Source organism: Melospiza georgiana, chromosome Z (assembly GCF_028018845.1).
Source record: "Melospiza georgiana isolate bMelGeo1 chromosome Z, bMelGeo1.pri, whole genome shotgun sequence".
In the NCBI taxonomy this organism is placed as follows: domain Eukaryota; kingdom Metazoa; phylum Chordata; class Aves; order Passeriformes; family Passerellidae; genus Melospiza; species Melospiza georgiana.
In genome coordinates, this window is record NC_080465.1 from 49,570,223 (window position 1) to 49,596,657 (window position 26,435).

The 26,435-nt window shown below is 40.7% G+C and overlaps 1 protein-coding gene across 2 annotated transcripts in view; it reads right to left on the reverse strand.

Moving 5' to 3' along the window:
- SNX18 (sorting nexin 18) overlaps nucleotides 1–26,435 on the reverse strand; it is a 98,286-nt gene that overhangs the window by 16,133 nt on the left and 55,718 nt on the right. Inside the window, exon 3 of one of the 2 annotated variants that reach the window (XM_058043443.1) lies at nucleotides 20,716–20,783. The exons of the other annotated variant lie outside the window; for it this stretch is intronic. The gene's annotated coding sequence lies outside the window, so the exon portion shown is untranslated. Of the gene's footprint in view, nucleotides 1–20,715; nucleotides 20,784–26,435 lie in introns of those variants that run through there. 2 annotated transcript variants of the gene reach the window in all.

Here is a 26,435-nt window from a genome sequence, read left to right on the forward strand (position 1 = left end):
TTGACTATTCAAACTTTCAGTTGAGATGTTAGAGTCCTGGCCCGGAGCTCAGTTTTGTCATGTATTTACTGACAATGACAAGGCACAAAAAGGTCACCTTGAGCAGAGCCTTGGTCTAATTATGAGTTTAGGCTCAGGCGTCCCTGCTGGCTTAGACCCGGTCAGAGAGGCACTGCCTCCCCTCCTGGTGACTTTGCTTTCCTCTTGCCCCACTTCTTCCCATGTGCTGCACTGAGTCAGGGAACTGTTTTTCTGGTTTAGATAAAAGATATGGTTGAAGTAGGGGGCAAATGTTGTGGTTGTCATAATCAAATAAGAACACTGTTTACGAGGCTGAAAATTTTCTTGTTTCTAAAGGTTTTCAACGAATCACATTCACATCACAATGTTCAAATACAAGAGGTTTCTGAAGAGGCAAGTCCCTGAAGTGTGGGAAAAAAGCAAGGAATACATAGATGTACATAGGAAGTTGGTAGAAAAAGTAAGAGGAAGGAACAAACAGCTAAAATAAGCATGGAGTGAATAAGGAGGAAATAATATGAAGTCATGTGTAGATAACTTAATGCCTCAAGAGAAAACAGGAAGAATAATACCAGCAGAAAAATGGTAAGCACCAAAAAAGTAATAGAAAAAGGTCACTGTTGAGTGTCTGTAAGCAAAACCACAAAACCATGGTATTTGGAGATAGTGGTAGAAGCATGTAATGAAGTAATGGTTGATATCTGACAAACTGATTTCTTTTGTATCCATATTTTCACAATGGATAAAAATGGACACTGTTCTACCAGCAGCAGCTACATACCATCATTAAAAAAAAAGTCTATTTCCATTTGTGAACTTCAGAGAAGTATAATCAACTTTTGATGGGATCATAATCTCTCAGACCGCAATATAATTTGAGCAACAAAACCACTTCATATTCAGTCATGAAGTCTGTGAGCTTCCGGCCAAGCTGATGAGACCCTGTGACATTCCTGTGAGCGTGAGACCCATTAGAAGGATGTTAGCTGCCTCTTTGGGCCTGGAGGCAGTTGAGGGGTATGATGTGGACTCAGCTCTACAATCTTCATATTCAACACCTAGATACTGAAGAAACCATTTCAAGATAGGAACATGAGAGAAAATGTGCTTCTTTATTGTCAGATCATCTTATTCTGGCTCATCAGAGCCACTTCCAGCTCAGCAAGTGGCTTTGCAGCATCACACACTTACTCATCTCACCTTCAACTGACCTGCCTAACATTGTAATTCCCTTTATTTGCAACTACATACTGTGCCTTTGAGTTTTGGATGCAGCAAGAAAAACCACAATAAAATGTTCTAAAAATCAGTGGAGCAGAAAATTTTGTAGGAGGTGAGCAAGTTATATGAAGGGGTTAATACCTGAGGGGCTAATATGACAGAAAGTTTGATTTGAATTGAAATTGTACTACCACTGCAGGAATAAAACTTTGCAAGTTAGACTATGTGCAATGTGAGTAGTTACTGTCATCCCCAGATACCATGAGCAAGTACTGGAACTGTTCATTTTGGGAGAAGTGGAAATGAAGGAAAAAGATTCCAATTTGTAGAAAACTTTACCTAAAGTAAAGCTAACAGCATGCTGTCTAACTGGAAATTGGACGCAGAAAGAAGAGAAATCTATGATTTCAAAAAGTACTATCAGAATTTAAATTACCATATGTGCCAAGAGACTATTTTTTTCCTATCACAGATACTCTGGATGGAAGTTAGATGGGAACATCAAGATTGGAGGAAGGCTGGGCTGCAGTGATCATGCACTGGTGGAATCTGCAGTCCTGAGGGATATGGGTCAGGTAAGGAGCAAAGTTAGGATCCAGAACTTCACCTAAGAAAATTTAGACCCTGCCCTCAGGTCGAATGGAGTGGAACAACTCTTTAAGAAAATCTTCCACAGAGTGTCAGACCTGACAAACCCCAGGAGCAAGAATATGGACACAGAAGGCAAGAGACCAGGATGGCTGAGCAGGGTCCTGCTGGAAATACTAAAGGGAAAGAAGCAAACAAAGAGATGAAGTTCAGTTGTGTAGGGATGGGGTGAGAAAGGCCAAGATGAAGCTGAAGCTGACAAGGGATGCAAAGAACATCAAAAAGAGCTTCAGTGGGTGTGTTTATCAGAAAAGGAAGGACAAGGAAAATGTATCACCCCTGATAAACAGGGCTGCGAAACTTGCAACAACAGATGAGGAGAAGGCTGAGATACTCAACAACTCTTTTGTCTCACTTTTCAAAGGTTTTATCTCTTCCCACACCTTTTGAGTCAGTGCGAGTTACTGACTTGTCAGCATCACTTCTGTGCCTGGGAAGACCATGGAACAAAGCCTCCCAGAAGCTGTGCTAAGGCACATGGAGGACAAGAATGTGATTTGAGACACCAGCACAGCTTCACCAGGGTTAAGTCCTGTCTGACAAACCCAGTGGCCTTTCATAGTGGACTGACTGCATCACTAGACAAGGGAAGGGCTGTGGATGTCCTGGAGTTCTGTAAATCCTTTGATATGGTCCCTCATAACATCCTGCTCTCTAAATTGGAGAGAGATGAATTCCATGCATGGAACGTCCTTTGGATAAGGAATTGGTTGAGAAGTCACATCCAGAGGGTCATGGTCAAGGACTCAGAGTCTGAGTCAGTGACAAGTGGTGCCCCCAGAGGTCTGTACTGGGACCATTGTTATTTAACATCATCATCAATGACATAGACAAAGGGCATCCTCAAGCAAGTTTGCAGCTGACCCCGAGCTGAGAGATGCTGTTGACACACCTGAAGGATGGGATGCCAGCCAGAGGGACCTGGACAAGCTCAAGTGGTCTTATGGGAATCTCATTAGCTTTAAAAAAACCAAGTTCAAGGTGCTGCACCTGGGTGAGGACAATCTGAGACAAAGTAAAACACAGACTTGCAGCACATGTAGCGCACAGATTTGCTTTTGGAGAAAGAACAAACACTTAGAATTGTATCCTAATGAGGATCTGAAGGAGCTTTCTGCTTTACAAGCAAAACTGAAACGGCTGATGAACATAACTATCTTCTTTTAATTTTTGGTGTGTCTTTTTTTTTGTTGGTTTTTTTTTTTTTTGTATGCTTTCTTTTTTGGTTTTTTTTTTTAGGGGGAGGGGAGAGTTGGTGGGGTGGTTTGTTTTTGGTTTTTTTTGTCTTGTTTGTTTTTTTTCTTTAAATTCAGGCTTTAGCATTCAGCCAGTTTCCTCCCAGTCTGCCGCCAGCAATAAGCATAAATCAGCCGCAGTAGGATGCTTCACAGTCACCCTGCCCGAAGGCACACACTGTTCCATACTGTTGGGCCCATGGCCTTCTCTGAGGAGCTGTCCTGGCAGCCTGGCACTCTCTGGGAAAGAGGTGCACAGACTATAGCTGCATTAGTTGTAGGCAAAGGATTTGTCCCACTTCCTGTGGCAAGGTACAGAACAGATAACTCTCATAAAAAGGAAAATGAGCTGTGGGTAAGAGACAGGCAGAAGTAGACTGGAAGCTTGACATATGGGTGGAAACTGTAATGACATCAGCCTTTTTTCCCAAGAAGTCAATAGGTGACAGATGTTGCATGTAAATGGAGATTTCCCCAGGGAGGAAAAAGAAAGGGTGAAGTAAACTGAGTTCACAGCGAAGAAATTAAAATTATGAGACCATACATCAACACTTCAGATTAAAATACATGTAGAAAGTATCTGTTCCCATAAGGGAGATGTGAGCTGGATGGAGCCTGGCAGTGAAGCAAGAATCTAAGACAATGTCCTTAATATAGAATAGGCTCCAAATAAGCTTGGATGTGGATATCATCCTCATGATTATATGCTCAGTACTCTTTAAAAAGTAAATTTTCAGCACAGACACTAAATGTAATCACTTAGTCATATGTTGTCCTGAAAATACACCCTGTACATGTTAATTTTTGAATGTTGGTTAGAAAAGCCCACATCAGGGCTCAAATATAGTACCTATGCTGGAAAATATGGAGAATAAAAGACTTACTCAAATTAATTTGTATTCTATAAACATGCAGAAGTTGATTCAGCTCTGTCTATTTGCACAGGTCAATGTCTGGTTTGCTCTGCATCTTTGATAACATGTCTATTGCTCAAGAGTAGAGGTGATCGCTGAATGAAGATTTCACAATAGAATATTTCACAATAGGCATTACTGCCCTGTTCCTCCATTCCTAAACACAGGAGTTGGTGTGGACATTGTGGTGCATATTCAAAGAACTATTGCATTTTCCACATTAGAGATATTCTCCAATCTTTCCCATGATTTGTTAATCTTCTGCCATTTCCATTGGCAGGGTGTTACTGCATAGCAGGATACTGACTGGAGTAACAGTGAAACTTTCAGAAAAAGTTTATGTTAAGCAGCTCAAGCTTTTAGGAAAATTCACAAGTCTCCAGACTGTACAAATACTCACAGGTTTTTCATAGCTTATGATATGCTAAAGTTTGGTTTGCAGTGTTTTGTTGGTTTTTTTAGACTTGAGATTAAAATTAAAGCAGCTGGTGATTCCAAGTAACTCTCCAAACTGCCTGCAAGTTTAAAGATAGCCTTACAGGATCTGGAAGTACTCATGTATGAGAGGGGGGGACAAGAGTGAAGGAATGTATAAATAAACTCTGGAGTGCTTTTGACAGCTCAAAAATTTGAAGAATGCTGACTGTCACAGCAGTAGAAATTAAACCTGCAGTTGGGTTCCTACTTGTGTGTTGTATTCATATTGTTGTATAATTATATTTCCAGGGCCTCATACCTTCTGGGTGGTTTTCTCACGGCAGATCTTCACAGCAGTGGTGTTGTTGCTTCTCGGTCAGGGCTCCTCTCCCAGGCTCTCCCTGACCACCCCGCCCCCTTTTATCTCAGCTACCTCCATGGGCTACAGCTGCTGCCCAATCAAGGACATCACAGCTGCAGCCCATTTACAATAACCAGAATCAGGGCAGGGTCACTAATACAATACAAAGATCTTTCACTGCCATACATATATTTACAATACATAAGTTAACTCAGGCCCCTACACTTGTGAGATTTAAAAACCCAAATGGGATTCATAATTTTCCTACCCTATTCTATTCGAATAAATAACAAAAATAAAACAATAACACATCCAACCCCTTCCACTGTGACAGTTGTTGTTCAATGCTCCAACAGTGCATACATGGAGCACTTTGTGATGACTCTGTGCACAGAGCAGCAGCAGCTGGGTTACACTCCTTGGGATGCTTTAATCGTTGGGCAGTGTGATAAGCCAGCACCTGGGAGAGGAGCAGGATGCTACTGAATGCAGCTCTTGCTGGTGCAAAGGCATAAGAACAGACAAACAGACATTGCATCTGCAGCCCTGTCACTATGGGGAGGTGATTAATGCACACTGGTACAGCTGGATGATTTATCACCCCAAAACAACATTAATTTTTGCTTTCCCTATGGCTGGTACCAGGGCTGCAGATATAGATGATGATGTATACATGGTGTCCTTATTTCTGGTCAGTCAAATGGGTGACACATACCCAGCCTGTAGGACAAGCCATTATATCCCCTCTTAGACTCAGCCTTTTGTGCCACCCTTTGCCTCACCAAAGAAATTGGGGCAAATACAAGGGAATAAATAAAATGACTTGGACTTGCTAGTTCCTTACTCTAGTTTTATTGTACTTTGTACTTATAAGATTACAAGTGAATTTGCTTACTATTCAAAATAAAGATTTTTAAAAGGAAAATGCAGCATTGTTAAAGTGACTTCTGAAGTTCATTTGTAAAGAATTCTGGGAAATGTGATTACAAAAGCCTCTAGTCAAAAAGCTTTATAGTCAAGCACTGACCACAAAGTCTGCTGTCCAAAGTCTGCTCTCAAAGTAGCATAAATCTAGTTTAATACCCATGGTTTGGTGGAAGTACTCCAATTTTACACAGCAGTAACTGGGAATTGAACCTAGATCTTTGCCTTTAATTTTTTTTTTTGTCCAAAAATGGGTAAATAGAAAAAGTATGCCTTTGACAGGGAGTCCCACAGGAATTCAGAAGGTCATCACATTGAATAATTTTCCCAATTGCTCCCCATGACTTTCCACAAAATAAACAAATAAACAAATAAACAAACAAAGCCAACAAAAAAACCCCAACCCCAAACAGCAGCAGCTCAGTTGCTCAGTGTTGTGTCAGCTCAGCTGTCAAGAGAAAAATAATGCAGATTTTCCTAATGTACACATGAACATAGGTGTGAAACATCTGTAGTGCGATAATTGGCTGTACAGTTGTACTGTGGACAAGAATTAGTTATTTTCAAAGGCTTTTTAAGTGTGTAGGTGAATTATGACAGCCATCACATTTATAATCATTGTAAAAAGTCTTAATTAAGAAGTGAATAGCAGAACTGCAGTTATGCACTCTCTGATCTTTGCAAAGACTGAAGGCTCAGGTACAGATTGCAGTGCATGGCACAGTGCTGAGGGATTCTGTGATCAACATCTCGTTCCCAGGATGTGGTTAGAAGCCTCAGCATCCTTCAGAGTGGTGTGTTAAGTGTAAGGGCTTGTCCGTACAGGGACTTATCCCTGATTAACTCCATGTGTGGACACTCCCATTCCAGAATAGTGGGTGGACAACAAGTCCTTAAGCCAGAGAAGCATTGTCTCCCTCTCCGTCTCCCTCTCCGTGTTATCCTTGGCCATGACCCCGGTGATAGTTCTGGGGACATCTGCTGAGGAAGCTGAGGACAAACTGGCAAATAAAGCAAGGATTGCCTCCCCAGACAGCAGAGAGGGCCCATAGTCTGGCGTGCTCTCTGAAACAAAGCCCTGGCATGATTGCTTTTACATACAGCACTATGGCAGGCTTCCCCTGGAAGGAAAATTGGAATCAGCTGTGTCAACATATGCCATAAATAGAATACTTTTCTCAGGAAAATAGCCAGCAAAAATAGAGCACAGTAATCTTCAGCCCAATATTTGCATATTGCTAATACCAGAAAAAAGCATTAAAAGGGACAATGGAAGAGGATTATTCTACTTAGAAGAACAAAGCATTAAGAAGGATGTTGACCCTGGTATTAGAGTTCTACAAACCTGTGTGAAGAAAAAACAATTTCATGACAATAGATGAAAATTCAAGAGCAGCATTATGGTTATTTGAAATAGCTTGAATCATTGTAATCCTGAAGAGTCTAGCTGGGAATCCACCCACTGTGGCGTTTTGCCAAGATGAATGTGTATATCTCAAAGTGCTTCAAGGAGGCAGCCTATAAAACGGATTGAGAAAGAGACTAAAGTGTTTTATTAGAATCTCTCTCTTCTCCTAAAACTATGGAATGTAACTGGCAGATTCCCAAAGGAAAGACACAGCTCAGCCCAGTACACTGGCATTGGCAGGACTGTATGGCTGTAACCCTCCTGCGTTTAGTGTTTGCAGCATGCATTACTGGCTGATTTAATCACCATTTCTAGAGCGACACTTGGTCAAGCAGCTGAGCACACCTTAGAGCAGCTGTGCTGTGTTGTTAGGGGAATGCTTGCTGCAGTGGCGGGAAGTGAAGGGCAGGGTCACATCATTTTGAGAGGCTCTTTGTCTGATTGCAATACTGAGGTGTACACATCCATAAATTGTTCCTTTCCTGTGTTGCAGGGTGAGACATACACAAAACAAATAGGCTGTTTTCTTGAAATGTTTCCATAGGGAATAAGATTTCTGTTTCTCCCATGTACTGTAGAGAAACAGGAGCTACTTCAAAAAAATAAGCCAAGCAGATTACTGAGCTTGTTTTACTCTTCTTCCTCAGGTAGTTTTATCACCTCTTTGCATGCATATCTCAAAAGGGGCTGTTACTCTTTGTAAATAGATTGTTTTTATTGTTGTGCTGAGCAGCAGAAGAGGAATGTGGATTTGCAGGGAAGGCAGGGAAAGAGCAGTCAGCCTACCAGTGGTGCTGATGCTGACTGATACCAAGGGCCAGTTTCTTACAGCTCTTGTGACAGGCTTGAAAAGCTTATTCATTTGGTAGAGCAGCCACAGTATTTCCCAGTTGTAAAGATAATAATAGCCTGTGTTGAATTCAGTAGGTTGTGATTAGGTATAGCCAAACAATCATTCATTCTAAGTAACTCACCTTTTTATGCACCTAACACTCCATCTGCTTGGGAATTAAACACATAAAAAAGGCCATTCCTGTTCCTCACTTGTAGTGGTTTACTAATACAGTGCATTTAGATATTTTAGTGTCTAGATTTGAACAGCCCATGCAAAGTTTCGCTATTTGTGAGTGCTTTAGCACCATCAGAGGCACACAGTGCTGTCTCAATTTACCCTGTGTGTGTGTGTGTGTGTGTGTGGACATGGGGGTCTGGGCTGAGCAGCTGGACTCAGAGCCCTGCTCACTGGGCTGGTGAGCGTGGGCAAGTGAGTGTGGGATCACAGCAGGTCCCAGGTTGTGGTAAACAGACAAAAAGAAATTAAAGGAGGCTGATGATTTTGAAAAGAAAAAGTGCCTGTTTATTAAAACCAAGAACAACAGAGGACGAGGCCTCAAGGTAAGCTTAAGGCCTATGCAAAAGCCAGAGGTAACACTAACAGTTTTGTCCAACAAGGTGTTTTTCTGGACACAAAGTACTGTAGAAAGACAAGAGGTGCTTGGATCCATGGGTTTTAAAGTCTCTTAGAGGTGTAGGATTGGTGCGTTTCCAATCCACTTGTTGATCGGTCCCTTTTCTGGCGGCTGGCTGGTCCATAAGATGGGGCATTCCTGGCCAATCATTCTGGAATTCCTTGGCTGGCAAGTCTTCCAATCACAGTCGATATTAATGCCATCAGCTCATGAGGTAACTTTCTAGAAAATTCTCTCACTCAGACTTCACCAACCCCCCCCTTCTAGTGGGCACACACTCAGGTTACAGAACTATTTAAAGTGATATTTAACTCCATAACTTATTACTTCATAACTTTTCACATAAATTAGGTATAACAATCTATTACATTAATTAACAACTCGGAATAAAATTACATTATTAACAATTCATAACTCTGCCTACGAAGGCCAACTTTGTTTATAACAAGGTGGGACCCACTGGTGAGTAGCTTAAGTGGCCTAGGGGCCACCCTGGGGCAAGTTTCTCCTTCTTGTTACTGGAGCAGGTGCTAAGATTTTAATCTGATATTACCAGATATAGTTTATATTGATAATGCTGTACTCATGAAGGTGGCTTGTTTCTAATTTTTGTTTCATGGAGACATTTTTGATATATTGTTAACAGGAAATTTATGGAATGAAGAGCAACAGCTTTAAACTGAAAGAGGAAAGATTCAGATTATTTTCAGGAAGAAATTCTTTACTGTGAGGGTGGTGAGACGCTGGAAGAGGCTGCCCAGGGAAGCTGTGGATGCCTCACCCCTGGAGATGTTCAAGGCCTCATTGGGTGGGGCTTTGAGCAACATGGTTTAGTAGGAAGGAAATGTCCCTGCCCATGGAAGTGGAGTTGGAATGAGAAGATTTTCACAATCCCTTACAACTCAGATCATTCTATCATGCTGTGATCCAGTGGCTGTTATTCCTACATGTCAAAGCTAGCAGAGAAAAAAAGCAACTGCTGAAATCAGGTCAAGAGACATATTGATATTTTCTGGATAATAGGAAGAGAAGGTAAATCTGTGAGTGAATGCATTTTATTTTAAGAGGTGTTTTTTTTAAAAGCTTGATGTAATTCTTTTGAACCTCTGGGGACACAGAATCACAGAACAATCTGACTGGAAGGATCACCAAGTCCAACTCAAAAGTAAAAGAGTTGGGAGTGTGAATACAGGGATCAGACCCACAACTTTGGCACTATTAGCAGCATCCCCTAACCTATTGAGCTAGTCCCAGAGTACTTGACAGAAGTGATCTCATTTTTGCATGGTTTGAGTTGATGACCCTGCATTGACAGCAATAAAGACAGAGTAGAAAGAGAAAATTTTGGATTTATTTTACTTCCTAAGGTGGGCAAGGTGGGTTATGTCTAAAATGTGTTTCTCTTCACTAGTGTGATAAAGGAGCTCAGGATTATTTGTTCATCTGTTCATTCAGACCTACTCATTGTAGGCACTGGATGTTCAACTTGCTTTGGAGGAAGAAGTTTACATCTCATGCCATGTCTTTAGTGAAGCTTAAGAGATAGCACATACAGAATTTGATAACAACCAAGGAAAATATCACAATGGAGATCAGATTTCTTGGTTTTATTAAGATCTGAAAAAAGTACATGAATCCTGAATTATACTAGAATTTCTAAACTGTGCAGCTGTATGAATGCGTTTGACCTCCTTTTTGGTTTTGTTTTTTTTTGTGATTTTCTTGGGGTTTTTTTGTTTGTTTGGTTTTTGTTTGCTTCTTTGTGGGGTTTTTTTGCATACCATACAATTTCTTTATGGTGTCTAAAAAATATCTGTCTATATTAATAGGCTCATTAGGAGTCCCAAATATTTTTATTAAAAAATATTTTAGAACTTGCATTGAAACTGTACTTTAAATTGACATTTACAGATTTTCCTTAGGAAAAAAGCCTTTTCAGCTTAATTTCATTTTCCTTCATTTTGTGGAAAGCATTTTCTGTTGTGACACTAGCTGCGAGAAATTTTTCTGGCTAGATATTGAGTTTGCATAATATTAATTGGTCCATCTGTATTTGATTGATAACACAATGGAGCCCTTTAGAGCAGCTATTATTTCAGCCTGACTGTATTTAATATTTTACTGTGGCAATTCCCAGTGTGAAACAATGAATATGCTTCTGAAACACTTGGCTTATATTCTGTGCTTTAGAGGATGCACAGAGAAACATCTCGCTCATAACAAGAAGCCACGTCAAGAGAGGTTCATGCTAATCTTAGCCAGAATATATTTACAATGTAATAGCAAAGATAATCCCAGGTAAGGAGCAGATATCATCCAGTGCTCCTGGAAAGCTCTCACCTTGTGATGCAGTTGATATTGGAATGTTTCACACAGTCAGTAGCAGTTTATGGCACAGCATGGAAGCCTCACAAAAATGAGGTGTCTCAAAGCTGGCAGTTCTCCAGCTGGCAATAGGCAGCACTCTCTCTTTACAGTTAATTTGCCCCTGCACTTGAATACACTGATTTTGTGTCATCTTCACAAAAGTGTCCCTAAGGTGCTGGGGTAATCTTAGATTTTTTTTTTTCATTGACCACACTGGGGATACATGGCTAAGTGTGTCTGCAAAACTTCCTTGAGAGATCAGAGAATCATAGAATGGTTTCAGCTGGAAGGGATCTTAAATATCACCCATTTCCTGTTTTTCACCACAGGCAGGGATGCCGCACACAACATCAGGTTGCCCAGGGCCCCATCCAGCCTGGCCTTGAACATTTCCAGGGATGGGTCATCCACAATGTCTCTGGAAAATGTGTTCCCTGGCCTCACTATCTTTTGAGTAAAGAATTTCTTCCCAATATCTAATCCAAATCTCTCCTCTTTGGATTTAAAAATAGTTTCCCTTGTTTTATTACTATCTGCCCATGTAAAATGTTCCTCTCTCTTTTTTTCATAAGCCCCCTTTAAGTACTGAAGGATCTCAACAGGGTGCCCCCAGAGCCTTCTCTCCTCCAGGCTGAGCAACCTCAACTCTCTCAGCCTGTCTTCAGAGGAGAAACGTGCCAGCCCTCTGATCAATCTTGGCGGCCTCGTCTTGTATTGGCAGCGCCAGAGGTGGATACAGCACTCTGGGTGGGTCTCACAGGGGCAGAACAGAGGGCAGAATCCCCTCCCTTCACCTGCTGCCCAGGGATGCAGTGCATGGATGCTGGCGCTTTGGAGACAGCCCAGGACACGTGTGGCTCTCTGGGCTGTGAGTGCCCATGGCTGGGTCATGTCCACAGCACCTCCAGGTCCTCCTGAGCAGGGCTGGTCCCAGTGACTTCTCCAGTCTGTGCCCGTGTCTGGGATTGCCCCAAACCAGGTGCAGCACTTTGCACTTGGCCTGGTAAAACTTCATGAGGTTCTTGTTAGCCCATTTCTTAAGCTCGTCCAGATCCTTCTGGATTGTGTCTTGTTCTTCTGTTGTCAGTTTGGTGTCATCTGCAAACTTGAGGAGGGTTCTCTTGATCCCACTCTCTGTGTCATTGATAAAAATATTAAAAGCCACCAGTCCCAAGAGAGAGCCCTGGGGGACAGCACTCATCACAAACCCCCACTGGGATATACAGGCATTGACTGCAACTCTCTGGCTGTGTCCATCCAGCCAGTTCCTTATCCACCAAACAGTCCATCCTTCAAACTCATGTGTCTCAAATTTAGAGATAAGGATACCCCTTGGACCACATCAAAAGCCTTACAGAAGTCCAGGTAGATGGCATTGGCTGGCCAATGGATGTTTGCTTTTTCTACTCACAAAAAGAGGGTGACTATTTTTCATATGTGTGAGGAATTCCCTTCAAAAACTGCAGTTAATTCTGTATTGCCCAAAATATACACAACACTAGAGAACAAGAGAATCTCTCATTGTTTCCTTCTACACTTAAAAGGGCTTGTGACACAAGTTGGTGTTATTTAAGTTGGCCCAAAGATTTGTTCACTAACAGGTTGGTTAATTCCATATTTTGTATTCACAAGAATGCCAGACTACCAGTCTGTGTGACCAAGGAAGGCAGGACTGCAGCTGTCATGCTCCAAGACCTCTTTCATTCAAGCTTTAGTTTTTAACTAAAACATATCACTCTCCTACGTATTTGGTTCCTGGCAAATGTGTATTTCTGGCTGGAGTATTGAAAGCTGCAGAGTTTTCCTTTTAGAAATGTAACTGTAGCAGTTTCCAAGGAAATTGTTTGCTCATAAAACTCATCAGGAAAAAGAAAGTAGTACCTATTGTGTTTACACGTCTTTCAGCTGGTGTCTGTATTAGCAATTCGTTTTGAGGAGATTTTGTTTCTCTCTTTACTATTTGCTGTGTTTTTCCTCCAAGTTATTGATGTGTTTATCAGATTTCCTCCAAAGGGAACTAAGTCAGATGCTCCAGTCCCCTGCCTGCTGGCATCATACCCATACATGAGCCTTTTCCCCAAGAAGGTACACAAAGGAGGTACTTCCATGCCACCATCATAAATAATTTAACTTTTTTTTTCCCCTTGTGTTACATATTTATAATAGTTAAAACACAAGCTCAGGCTTTTCTATTTTGAAGATCAGGTTTAGCCACGCATTTAAAGACTGGTGCTGGATCTGAAATTGTGTACAGCTCAGAACACTCTTGTGGTTCAGAAATAGCTTCAGATAAAGTCAGTTTTTGGAAGCTCAGCTGCTTTACAATGAAGTAGAATTAGTCCTGCTGTTTCTGGCATATAAGAGCCATGTCCTTTCCTTTCTCATTTTGTTCCTTTCCAAAATTACTGCAATACCTGAGTTTCCCAGAAACCTCATGACTGCTTCCAAGCTCTGGCAGTGTGTAGTAGGGAAGTGTGTAAATTTTTGGTTTGTATGTGGAGGATAAGAAAGGCTCCAAGGCTTCATGAAACAGCTAGCATGATGCACAGAAAGTTTGTTAGGGAGTCCTGAAACTAAAACTTTGTCTGCCTGAGTAACTTATGCTGACTTATATATATATATATATATTTTTTTTTTTTTTTCATAGAATCACAGAATCATCAGTGCTGGAAAAGACCCTCAAGATCACCTTTCCCACCATAGTCACCCTAAACCCTTGTGCCACATCCGGGGGCCTCTTGAAACACTTCTAGAAGTGGCGACTCCTCCACTTCTGCAGCCCAGGACAGATTTGTCATCCTTCAGATGGCTTCCTAACTGGTGTCAAAGGTGCAGACCGGCTGTGGACAGCAGTCCGTGTTTGGTGATTAAGCCATGCCACTTCTTGCCTGCTTCAAATATTGGCCCTGTAGAACAGGTCCTGTAAAAAGCCCAAAACATATGAGCCAAGATGACAAAGAAGAAAAAGTTGTCTCCTGCTATCAAAATGAAAAAGCAAGGGTTTTAAAAACTTTAACTGGTGCTGAGCAATCTTCAGTACTACAAGAGCATTTCAGCTCACTCTGTGTGTTTCAGATAAATGTGAGAGGCAGAGGGAAAAACAAGTGAAATAGAATTTTTTTAAAGAAGACTCAAGAAAACTTTATACAAGAAATTTTCAATGAATTAAAAAATTGGGTTATTGATGAAACAGACAAAATTTTATTCTTTGATGTTTGAATAATATTAGTGTATAAAGTGTACCTATTGTAGAAAATTATTTTCAATGCTCATCCTGAAGAAAACAAAGATCTAATATAATACTAAAAAAAGTGAAGTTATAGAAAAAGCAGAGTAGGACCTTCTCAGAAGTGCACAGCCTGAGCACAGTGGGCAAAAAACAAATATCCAAATGGCAGTTGGATTTAAAGGAACAAAACATCCTCATAATGAGAGTGATTGAGCAGTGGAACACATTCCAGAAAAGACATGAAATTTCTCTCTTTGGAGATTGTTAAAAGTCAACTAATAACACCTTATACTTTCAGAGATTTCCTTGCAGGAAAACCTGCAACCTGCATTAGGCTAACTAGCACACTTTTACTTTTTTAGACCTAAATGTGACTTTTTTGGTTACAAAACGTAAGCCAACAGATGGAGGTAAGGATCCAGGCAGAGGCTTGGGTATAACCCTGTGTTTACCAGATCTCTGTCTTTGAAGAGTAGGGTTGCACTCTCATGCAAAGCCTCCTCTTCTGTCAGGAGCTTGTGAGTTACAGTAAACAGCAGAGAGACATATTTTTCTGTGTGAATTTATTATTTCTCATTTTCTTTAAAATTCTGTAAATATTGTAATTCTTCATAAGAAAATTAATTATATTTTAACAGTATCTTATTCTTTTGAGGAGAAAAAGGAGCTTTGATTTGAAATAGTTTGTTTCCTTTGAGGCACAAAAAAGTAAAAAAAGAAGGTAAACTACATGGCAGAACAGTTTTCATTGGTTTCTGTCAGGTTCAATTCAGAGACTGCTTTGTGTGCTTTTTTTACCTTCAGTAATCAGCAGTTAAGATGTTGCATATTTTAAACACATTTTCTAACAGGAATGGGGAGGAAATTGAACGGGAAAGAGAAAAAAAAGATTAAGAAAAATCCCAGATATTAGACTTTTTTCCAAATCCTTAAGAATTTCTTTTTGCTAGGATACTTACACAATATATCCTTTTGAAGAATTGCATTGTTTGTAAATATTTTATGAAAGGAGATCTTAGATTAAACCCTGCTGAAATATTAATTGGAAAGATTTCAACCAGCTCTGACAAATAGCCTTTAGCTTCATAATGTTCATTAGAGTCTGTTTTGTTATCTAATCAGCAAAAGCAGTGAAACAGATTCCCTTTACATGCCAGGAAGGCAAAGGAGGAATAATTCAGTGCTGGGATGCTAAACACAAGTGCTGACTGGAAACACATCTACAAAAGTAATGGGCTAAATTCATGGTAATGGTCTGTATTTTAAAAGAAGGGGGGTTATCTCCTGTTGCAAGCAACATTAATTTTCCCTGTAGAGGTCGCTTATCAAAGTGTTTGGCCGCACTCCCCTGCTGTTCAGCAGCAAATCTCTGGAAGAACGCCTCGGCAGGCCTAGGAATATATGGTGTCTATGTTCCCTGCTTCCTGCTTTTGTTAGCTGAATTGCTGCTGGACTCTTTCCAATCGCAACATTCTGTAGTGTACTGGCAGCACTCTTAAGAATTTGGTTTAAAAGCCAGAAAAACTGGAAAGGGTGACAGGCACCTGTTTAGGGGCAGATCTGACAACCTGAACTCACTGGTACCACAACATTTTCAGAGAAAAAAATTCAGGCCTTAGTCAACCACAGTTAAACACAATTTAACAAAATCTTTTCCCTGCATGCTTACTTGAGTGCCTTGCTGGGTAGCAAACACTTCAATGAGTGCTTGGAATTTGTGATAAAGTACATTTCAGAGACATTCACATTCAGATAAAGATAGGTATATTCAAATACAATATTCTTCCTTATTATCTGTGTGATTAATGATGCAGCGATAGAATATGCTGTGACTTGAATGATCCCTGAAGGAACTGAGAGACTTGCAGGAAACCAGCAAGGGAAATGTGCATCAGCTCTAAGCTATGCATGACGTTTCCCTCTGAATTAAATAGCTGAAAGTGTACTTAAAAGACTTTTCCTTGGGGAATTTCATGAATAAGAATGAAGATCCTAGGCAGCTTATCTTAGAAGCAAAATACTCTGTCCTGGACAGGAAGAAATAATATTTACCTTTACTTCTTTGGATTTGACACTCTGGTGCTTATTGACTTATTTCACTGGGAATTTTAGTCAGCTTTTAACTGCAGGAAAACAATTTCACAGTTAGCACTAAACATACACAGGATTTTAGAAGGGAAGGGTAATGGTTATTTCCTATCTCTGTACGAAATCCTTTTGAAGTCAGTCCTTCTCTCTGTTATAATCTTAAAGCTTTTTCTCTAAGATCATAAGCATTTTCTTGAAGGGACAGGCCTGAAGTTCTTCGGAGGGAATAAGAATATTAATTCTGTAACTGAAGTGCATCCAAATTTGAAGCCATGTACTTGAATGCCATTAAAAGGAAAGCTAGGATGCAAACATCAGCTATGCATTAAGTTAGTAACCCCTATTTCTGCACCATTGATTTCATTCTGATAATAGCTGACACAGTTAAATCACCTCATCACCTCATTCTTATGCTGTCAGTGTGAAAACACAGTTGGTAAAAATAAAAAGTTTCAGCAGAAAAATGGTCAATGTGCCATTATATGAAGTGTGAGGGTAGATCTCTTTTTACTAACAGAAATCTCTTTTTCTACAGGCAAAAGAGATTTAGAGCTAAATACAGTAAGTTAAAATATATATCATCATTCTCTCTTTATAATGTACATTTTAGTAATGCAAAGCAACTGTAAAGTTCATTGAAGAGGAAACTAAACACTCACCACATAACTTTACTGTAGCTCGTTACCCACCTCTCCATCCTTGCAGAACGACTTTTGGAAAGCCCAAGACTTTAGAACAGTGTCCTATATTAATTTCTGCAGTGGTGGAAATTAGATCCCAAAGAAATGTGCTTGAAAACATTCAGTGTTTCTTGCTTCACGCAGAAACATCATCAGGAGGAGAAAAATGTGAGCATCTGCTGTTGAACTGCAGAAAGGAACAATCAGTGCACGAACCTTAATGGAAAAGCAAAAGTCATGGCAATGAAGTAGTGTAAGAGAAAATTAAATCAGGCTCAAATATGTTGGATCTGTTGACAAGATTGTTGAGGTGGTTTTCTGGAGCTGATGTTCCAAATTGATCCCCAAATCACACTGCTATACTGTGACAAATGTTTCCATTGCCAATCTAGAAACAGGCTTATAATTTCCCCATGTAACACGTTATAAATACAGTGTTAATGCACTGTATTTATAGAAATTGTAGAAGTTGTGAAAGGGATGGATTCTAAGTTACTGAACTTTTAATGAGAATTCTAAATGGAGGGAAAAGTAACTGGTCTTTACAAATGATGCAGTTCCTGCTGTTAAAATGAGTCAATAAAGGGCTGCAGGCACAGCAATTGTCATATGTAGTCACTGGTGTTTGCTTCTGAACCTGGTCAGAGGCTATGCAGCAAATTGCACAGTGAGATTTCTGGACACCTGTGGGAGAGATGCAGACACTTCTGCTTATGATGAGCATATTGCCTGAAGACAGAACAAAAGGATGTACGAAGGACTCAGTGATTTCTGGGCTAATTGCTAAACAAATGCTGAAATAAGGGTCAGAATTTTTTATGGACTGTGCTGCTGTGGGTGTTTTACACAGTCGGTCTCTATAAAACTCAGCCTCTGGAAAACACCACCATATTTCTTCTTGTTCTTAAGGGGCATAAATTTAATGTCACAATGGATGTTATATGGTATTTTCTGAAGCTGGCTGGTTTGGTGTTCACAAAAATAACTTTGCAATTTAACAGGCAGGATTTTGTATCACACCAAAGCAAGCATTATTTGACTACTATTTGCCATCAATTCTCAAATAGATATGTATTTCTAGAACTCCAAAACCTCTAGAATCTCCGAAATGTACAAGTAGAGGTACTCAATACCTAAATGGAAAAGTACGTACATTCCTAAGATTTCTATTATTCCTCTTATTATTTTATACCTCCAGAAGTTTCCTGCTGACAATGGCAGAAATTCCCTTCCCCCAGAATCGAGCCAGGCTGCAGTTTTCCATAGTACTTAACATGCTGCTACATATTCTCATTTTCCTACAAGTACATGCTCTGGGTTTCAAGTGCTTGTTAAACACAGCCACAGTAACTTTGTGGGGAATCATCCCAGGAGAACCTCTGGAAGCTTGAAACAAAGAATTCAGTGTACAATAGGCATCTCAGAGTTTCCCAGAATAATGAGCAGTACACATGACACAAAGGATTTCTCTGGTTTGAATGCTGCCTTTTTACGAGGAAGTGAGTTGGAAAAGGCTTAGCTTATTTATAAATAAAACATAAATGTTTGGATGCTTATGTGATCAACAGCATGACTTGCTCAAAGTACAAGTGTGTAAATGTCAGTTCTAATTCTCTGTTCCCTCACACCATAGAACAACACTGATAATATCAGCATTTATAGCATTTTTAAAGTTTTGAAAGAAAGCCAGAATCAATATCATGACTGCCTTCTTATGCAGTGTCTTTCAAGATAGGATATTGCTTAATGATGATCTCCTGTCCTGGCTTCTGCTATCCCTAAAATAATGTTGACAATAGTGGCTTTGTTTTTTTGAAGTACCCCAAATTTTGCTGGCATTAACAGATTCAGCCAAAAAGAAAAGATCCATAAAAAGTGTGGGCCTGGTTCTTCTCTTCCTTCTCACTTTTTTACTGACCCTGGAAGAACTGATCTCACTGACTTACTTTGGAGCTAGCCCTGACTCAGCCAAGCCCTACAACACTTAACTTCCATTACACAGGAGATCCTTTTCCTGTTCACAAATCAAACTATAAGCACTTAATCCAGTCCCACTAGAGGCCCAGGCAGGTAGAAGCAAGAAGTTACTAGGGTGCCAGAAATTAAGACCAATCCAGGGAAGGCTGAGCAGAGCACCTACACACTAACACATCATTGGGAGTCATAAATCCTCTTGCTTCATCTGCAAACAATCACAGGGGTGCTTTTTGCCATGAAACAGATGGTACAGGGGAAAAAATGTGTTCCCTTCTCCTCCTATTAGCATCCTTGATTTTCAGGAAAACTGAGGAGTCCAAAGCCCTGATGCCTGCTCCTGAAGGCTTAAAGGCCCATGCTTGAGGCAGTGAGGTAGTTCACTGAGAGGGGAGCTCCTCACATGCTTGGCCACAGGACAGCAATGCAGGGAGGCAGACGTTTCAGCTCACCAGACCCACAGCACTGTGCGCTTGCTGTGCTCTGTAATCCTGACAGAACTCCAGGCACTGTTTCCTCTCTCCACCTCGAGCCTCTGCCCAGGTTTTAGCCAGTTGCCAGCCACTGTCTGCCTCCAATGGAGAAAGCTACCTATGGATTAACATCTCTTGCTTCTCCAAAGCCCTTTACCTTGCTGTAGCCCTGCCCTTCACTGAAAGCTAACCTCTATGCCATGGTTTACAATGCAATTGTTTACAATGCATGGTTTACAGTGCAATTGCCTAAAAACCTTTCTGGGTTTCAGCCAAGTACATTGCAGACTGAACTGGTTTTACTCCAGCCAGCATGGGAAACACTCATCCTGATTGTGAGACAGATTGAACGTTTTGTAGTTAGATCAGTGTGAAACACCAGGTAAAGTAAAGTTGGGAGAGACCTTTGGCAGAATTTTAGCTGTGGTGTGTCAGGTACTTTAATTGTACGTGGGCAAGCACTGATGTAATCCAGAACAAGAAGATTATGTACAAACCAAACAGTTATTATTTTACCAGGGTATGCTTGACTGACCTCTATAAATACAGTAACAAACTGTAAGGCACTGTTTCTCAACCTTGTTTACAGCGGATTCTTTTTTTAGTTATATCCAATTCATTAAACAAAAAATCTAACACTTAACTCCAGCTGAACTACCAACCACTGCCTCTATGGGAAAATATTTCAGAACAGACACAGTGACACATATAGAAGCCACTTCCTTCTATAATCAGAAAACATTTTGGCCAGCGAGGTTTTAGGTCCACACAGCAGTCCTTATCCTTGCTGGAGTCCCCATGGGTTCACCTGAGAGGCCACAGCACAAATTCTTTATGGGATAAGAGGGAGGACACACCTTCATCTTGCCCAGGTGCAGGCTTGGGATGCAGCTGAGTCACATCTCCAGGAACACAGGCACTGTCCTTGCCCCAGCATAGGCTTAAAAGGAAACAGGGGATGGAGGAAAAGGAAAGATCCAGAAAAAGGATAGGAGAACATATAGCCTGGGAGAGAGAGAAACAGCAAATAAACATGCAGCATGCAGACACAGACTCCAAACTGAACCAGATCTGTTCACATGTCTTTTTCAGGTTGAAACCACAGCTGGCCTCAGGGAAGAGCCAGTCTTGAGAGAAACAAACTATTTTAAACTGGCCTCGTGCTCCTGCCCTTTCACAGTGAGTCACACTGTTCTGCCTGCTGCCAGCTTCAAAGCTCAATTCCCTGCTAGGACTTTGGTTGAAAATGTCTGGAGGCCCATATGTACCTACTGACAGTGTGCTCACCTTGGCTCCTAGAGAAATTGGGGGCTGGGAGGGATTGGAGTACCCCAAACTATTGAAAAAAAAATTCCTGAAAAAGGAAAAAATAAAACTGAAATCACAAGGCTGCTGGGAAGTGCAAAGTGCAATGTCAGCACTGTGCTTGCCTGTTGGGCCAGCAGAGGTAGGGGATGCAAATGACTCTGAGCCACAGTGGGTTTTTACTGAAACTGTGAATGGTATAGCTTGAGCTGGATGCTAAAAAGTAGCCAAAGCAGAACCACCCAGAGAAAAATAAAGACAAGACTTAAACTGTAGAATTCTTTTCATGGTGTGTATCTGGGTAGAGGACAATTTGAAGTCAGATTTCGCATCACCCTTACAGTAGAAAGTACTTTTCAGTTAAGTCCTGAATGGGGCAGCATCACTCACGTGGTTAGTTCCAGTCAGAGCATTTGCTCTGAAATAATCTCCTGTAGAAATGGTGGTACATAAAGAGCTAAAGCATGGGTATGCCAAAAAGCAAGAAAATGAATGTCCTGACTCTTATGGTACAGCTGCCTTTGCATGCAGTCAGTCTCCATCAGTGGTTATACGGTTGCCACTGTTAAATCATCTCCTAAATTCTGTCAGTTTTTGTTACTGTACAAATCTGACCTCATCCTGGTCCCCTGCCACTGCCAAAGAGCTGCTCTATTTACCCACTGCTGATGCAATATCTAAACTCAAAAGGTTTACAGTAAGATATTTAAGATGAAGGGAGAATAAAAACCAGTGCTAATAAAGCAACTTATGCCTGAAACATAGTTTAAGGTCATTTGCCAGTTTAAGAAAAAAAAAAAAATAAACCCCTTTGGAAGGGTTAATCAGCTTGTGGAAAGTTTCAAGGAGTGCCAGAGCCCTGGGTTAGGATCAGGGAGGTTGCAACAAGCCCTTCCCTAACCCTCAACCTGCAACATCAGTCCTGCTGCCCATAGCCTCAAACAGCCAGGAAGCACAAGGAAAGGTTTGTGAGCTGTGTGTAAATACAGACTAAATGCAGGCTCTGCAACACTGCTTTTACATGTGTTTAATTAGATTGAGTAGATAAATGTGCAGTTGCATCCTGGGGAGTACAGGGAGGGACCCTGTACACCAGGGACTGACATCAGAGAGGTCACAACGGGTCTAATGTCTTTAAAATAAATTTATGGACTCTATGAAGTCCTTAATTTTTCCATAATGATTTAGTTCTCAGGATGGCTGTGTAAGTATCCTTCTTCGAATATTATGACCAAGAACTCAGTATGATGTGACCATTACTTTCAAAAATATTCTCAGAGTAGTAAGTGCATGGCTTTTTTTGTTTTGTTTGTTTTGGTTTTGCTGTTGTTGTTACTTTTATTTTTTCTTGGTTTGAGTTTGCTGTCAGGGTTGCTTGGTTCTATCCATGTAATATTTTTTGGGACTTGGCATACTGGAAATACACCACACTTTAGGATAAACAGAAAAAAACGAAATATCATAACTGGTTTTATGTGTGTGCAATATGTGGTAGCTTTCATTAAGAGGGTGTGGCTGAGCAGCAGGGCATCTGGCTGCTCTCTTTGCCCAGTTTTAGCAAACTTCATAGGTTCAGATAAAACCATGAAGAGAAAGCAAAGCGTGCTTTGAGACCTGGGCATGCTCAGCTGGGGTAGCCCAGGATCCACTGCAGCCGTGGTAAAGGCCTTTTTGGGTCACAGCAAGGCAGTGCCACGCCTGAGGGATATCCACGGAACAAGCAGGCCTCCTTAAGACCCAGGATTGGCTCCGTGCAGTTTATTAGAAAGCCAGCAAACTGCTGGAGGTCATTAGAGCAAGAGCAGGAAGAAAAAAAGGATGGGCATTGCACTGTGACCGTGTGTGGGAAGAGGGGGAGTAGCGGTGGGGATACTTGTTTTCAACTCTCATGCTGGATTTAAAAGCCTCTTGTTTTAATATACAATTGTTAGTGCTTTTGGAGACAAGATGTCTCTATATTGGTGGTGTTACTGTGATTATATTTGCACATTGGGATTGCAATAACAATGTAGCATTCTGAATATTCTAATGCTTTTAAATTAACTGTTAATAATTGGAAGTATGACAGAATCTCTTTTTGAGGTTGCTGTGCTTCCAAGAGCTAGAAAGAAGATTGTGATAAGAGATGAACAATGCTCCAATGTGCCTATCCCTGCCCCAAACTTGGTCCAGTGTGCATTTTTCACACAATTTGTTTAACTCTCACTTAACCCAAACCCGTAGTTCCTGGATCGCACAGACTGTCATTCTGCAGCCCCTCCCGAGCAAGGCTGCGCCACTCAGCTCTCTTTTCCTCCAAGCCTTCTTTCAAACTCAGTTCCAGATTAGTCTGTCCCAAGTCCTAGCCTGGCTGCAGCTTTAGGGTTCCCCCAGTGCTGCCTACCAAAACACCTCTGGGTGGGCTCCTCTGACAAAGTCTGCACAGAGGAGGCTCCAAGAACAAAAGGTAGAGTACAGGCAGAAAAGGGAAAATGCTATTTTTAGTCCTGTCAGATGTCAAAAGGTTTATAGCAGGTTCTTTATAAAGTTCTGAGATTTCCTGAAACTCTTAAAATTCTTTGAGCTGCGCCTTTCACAGAAGGAACAATCTTTCTACATCAATTTATGTATAGATCATATGCCAGCCACCTATCTTAGCTTGGAAAACTTTTCCTTCAGTGCAACTTCCAGTAAAACTTTATGTTAAACAGAAGGGAAAATGTTTTATAGATGTCATAAACCCCCCACTTTTTTACTTAAAGCAAAACCACATTAACTTCATAAAATGAAAAAAAATTTCCAAAATGCATCAGAGATACTGTGATCAATAGAGTACAAAAGAATCTGTTGTAAAATTGTGACATGAGAATTACAAAAAGAATTAGAGTACATGTAATCTGTCTGATAAGTAGCACAAGATTTGTTTTGTGTCACAAAATGTTTGAAGTAAAAAATTATATCACAAACAGTATGTGAATCTAACAAAAGCCATAATGTGTATGGCTGGTAAATAATTTGTTTTATTATAGAGAAGTTTTTCTGTTGTTGCTGTAATTTTAATTATTATCTTCTTATTATATCAATGTAATAATTTGAACTAATTTCTTTTCTGGTCAAATCTTCCTATTGCTCAAACATGTTTCTCACTGGCATCTTCTTGTAAGTCACTGACCTTTTTACATGTTTTGTCTCTTTTTAGGATTGTAGGAATATGATGAATGATTATCTTCCTTCTGATGTTATCTTACTCCACACAATTCAGGTAGATTATTAGATTTTTCTTTTCTCCTTGCTAACAAAGAAGAAAAAGGAAAGGAAAGGAAAGGAAAGGAAAGGAAAGGAAAGGAAAGGAAAGGAAAGGAAAGGAAAGGAAAGGAAAGGAAAGGAAAGGAAAGGAAAGGAAAGGAAAGGAAAGGAAAGGAAAGGAAAGGAAAGGAAAGGAAAGGAAAGGAAAGGAAAGGAAAGGAAAGGAAAGGAAAGGAAAGGAAAGGAAAGGAAAGGAAAGGAAAGGAAAGGAAAGGAAAGGAAAGGAAAGGAAAAATACTTTCAAAATGTTTTAAAAATCCTTGTTGGCTGATTTGCAAAATAGTGAAAAAACCTCATCTTTTTCTGAGAAATAGCAAAATAGAGGTCAAAGTTTCAGCAGAAATTGTTACACTGAAAGAAATATATAAAATGCTCACATGAGAAACTTTTCAAGTTTGCCATGTTACCCAGGCTTTCCAGTGATTTTATTTGATTTTTGTTGTTGCTCATAAATCTGTTAAAGACATTTATTACTCGGCATAAAATCCTTCTGAAATTTCTCTCCTTCCTCTGCAGATTGGTGGCTGCACAAAAATGTGCCAGTGCTCTCCATCATCCATAAATCAAGAGCATTGGCCACAGCTGTTGACGACACTCCAGCCCTTCCCCAGGGCCAGTGGTGTTACTCACAGGAGCACACTTCAGTTTTACCCTTGGTCTAATCCCCCAGTGCACCCCTTTGTAACCACCAGCCTGCTCTTCAGAAATTCACAAGTCACAGCCTTCCCCAACTCTTCATTCCAGGTTAGCACACAATGGCTGGGTGTTGTTCCCAGGAAAACAAAAGGCTCCAGGGATCTTCTTTCTCAGCTCCCTCTGGTGTGTCCGCAGATTATAGAGATGAAGTCAGTAATAGTTTTTTATATTCTTAGTCCTAAAAACCTCAGCACAGCTGAACTTTGCTCTGTCTTAAAATACTTTTTCTCTCCTTGGGGCTTTTAACACACTAAGTCTTTCAGTTTTACATCAAACCTTTCCTGGACTCCTAACAGTGCTCCTTCAATAAACTCCTTGGCTCAGCTGGAGTCAATGACCTAAGTCCTCTGGCCTGCAGGCAAGGCAGGATTTCAGCTCTCATTCTTGCAAACTCTCTTCATTTTCACTGTACCTCTTCATCTTTATTTTTCATTTCCTATTGCTATTTCCTAAATCTCCTTCATTACTGGTTCATAGAAATTTGTCTCAAATTCTCTATTTCCTTGGCATTTGTTGCTCTTCAGATTTTCTGGTTATAAAATTTGTGTATGTGCTTGTTGTGGGTGTCTGTGTCCTGTTGCAAATGAAATCATCAGAGGTTTTTTACTGCCTGGGTACATCTAATGCAAAGTTTCATTGCAAATGTATGTGTTTGCTCAGATCCCTGAGCCAGCGGACTGTTCTTTTTTAACACCATGTGGTGATTATTGCCTTGGGATTTAGGTCATTTGAGGATAGAACATGGAGAAATGGACACAAACTGAAAGTGGGGAAATTTAAGCTAAATACAGGAATAAATTCTTTACTGTGAGGGTAGTGAGTCACTCGAATGGGTTACCCAGAGAAGTTGTGGATGCCTCATCCCTTGCAGAGACAAGGCCAGCCTGGAGGAGGAGTTGAGCAATGTGGTCTGATGGGAAGGGTCCCCTGTGACAGGGGAAGTTGGAGCTAGTTGATAATTTGAGGTCCCTTCCAACTCCTAATATCCCATGATTCTATGTTTTCTAAAATAATGTTGCTTGTGAATGCAAACAATTCAGAGAACTTTCCTTCTGAATGAAAACTGAACCTCTGATAGCTGGACCCACTCACATTCCTGGTCCTTGCTGGCCAAGTGATGCTGCAGTCACAGACTCACAGAGTGACCTTTCTCTTTGTTGGAAGGACGCCCATGCCTCCTCCTCTTCATGGCCCTTTGATTGGAGATGATTAAGATGCCATGGTTTTGAGAGGACTGTTTGATGTGTGAATTGTTTTGGCTGGCTATCCACAGGATGATATCAATGTGTCCTCAGTGATTGCTCCTTGGATGGGATGTATTTAAAGCAGGAACTTTAAATACATCAGGTATTAAAGCAGGTGTACTGCTGTCTCCTCTGAAAGGGTAGAGGTACAATACAGAGAGAAAGATTGATTCAATCTATCTACTGGCTGCTGGACCAGGCTGGGCTGTAAGCAGTTGCTTCTCTAGATGTAGGAAAGATGTTTATTCATGGCAATCTCCACTTAGAATGTACTTGTTATCTTGAAAACTGCCAAGTTGGGAAGCACTGCCCTTCCTGTTTTTTCTACATGCATTTACAACATAGTGAGGTCTTAAACTTTCTTTGAAATGCCACAAAAAGTTTCTCTGTGTTGAATCTCTGTTCTGAGTCTTTGAAGATTCAAAATCACTGCCCCTTTGGATAAGGAACTTGCTAACAGTGGTAGTCTTTGAAAC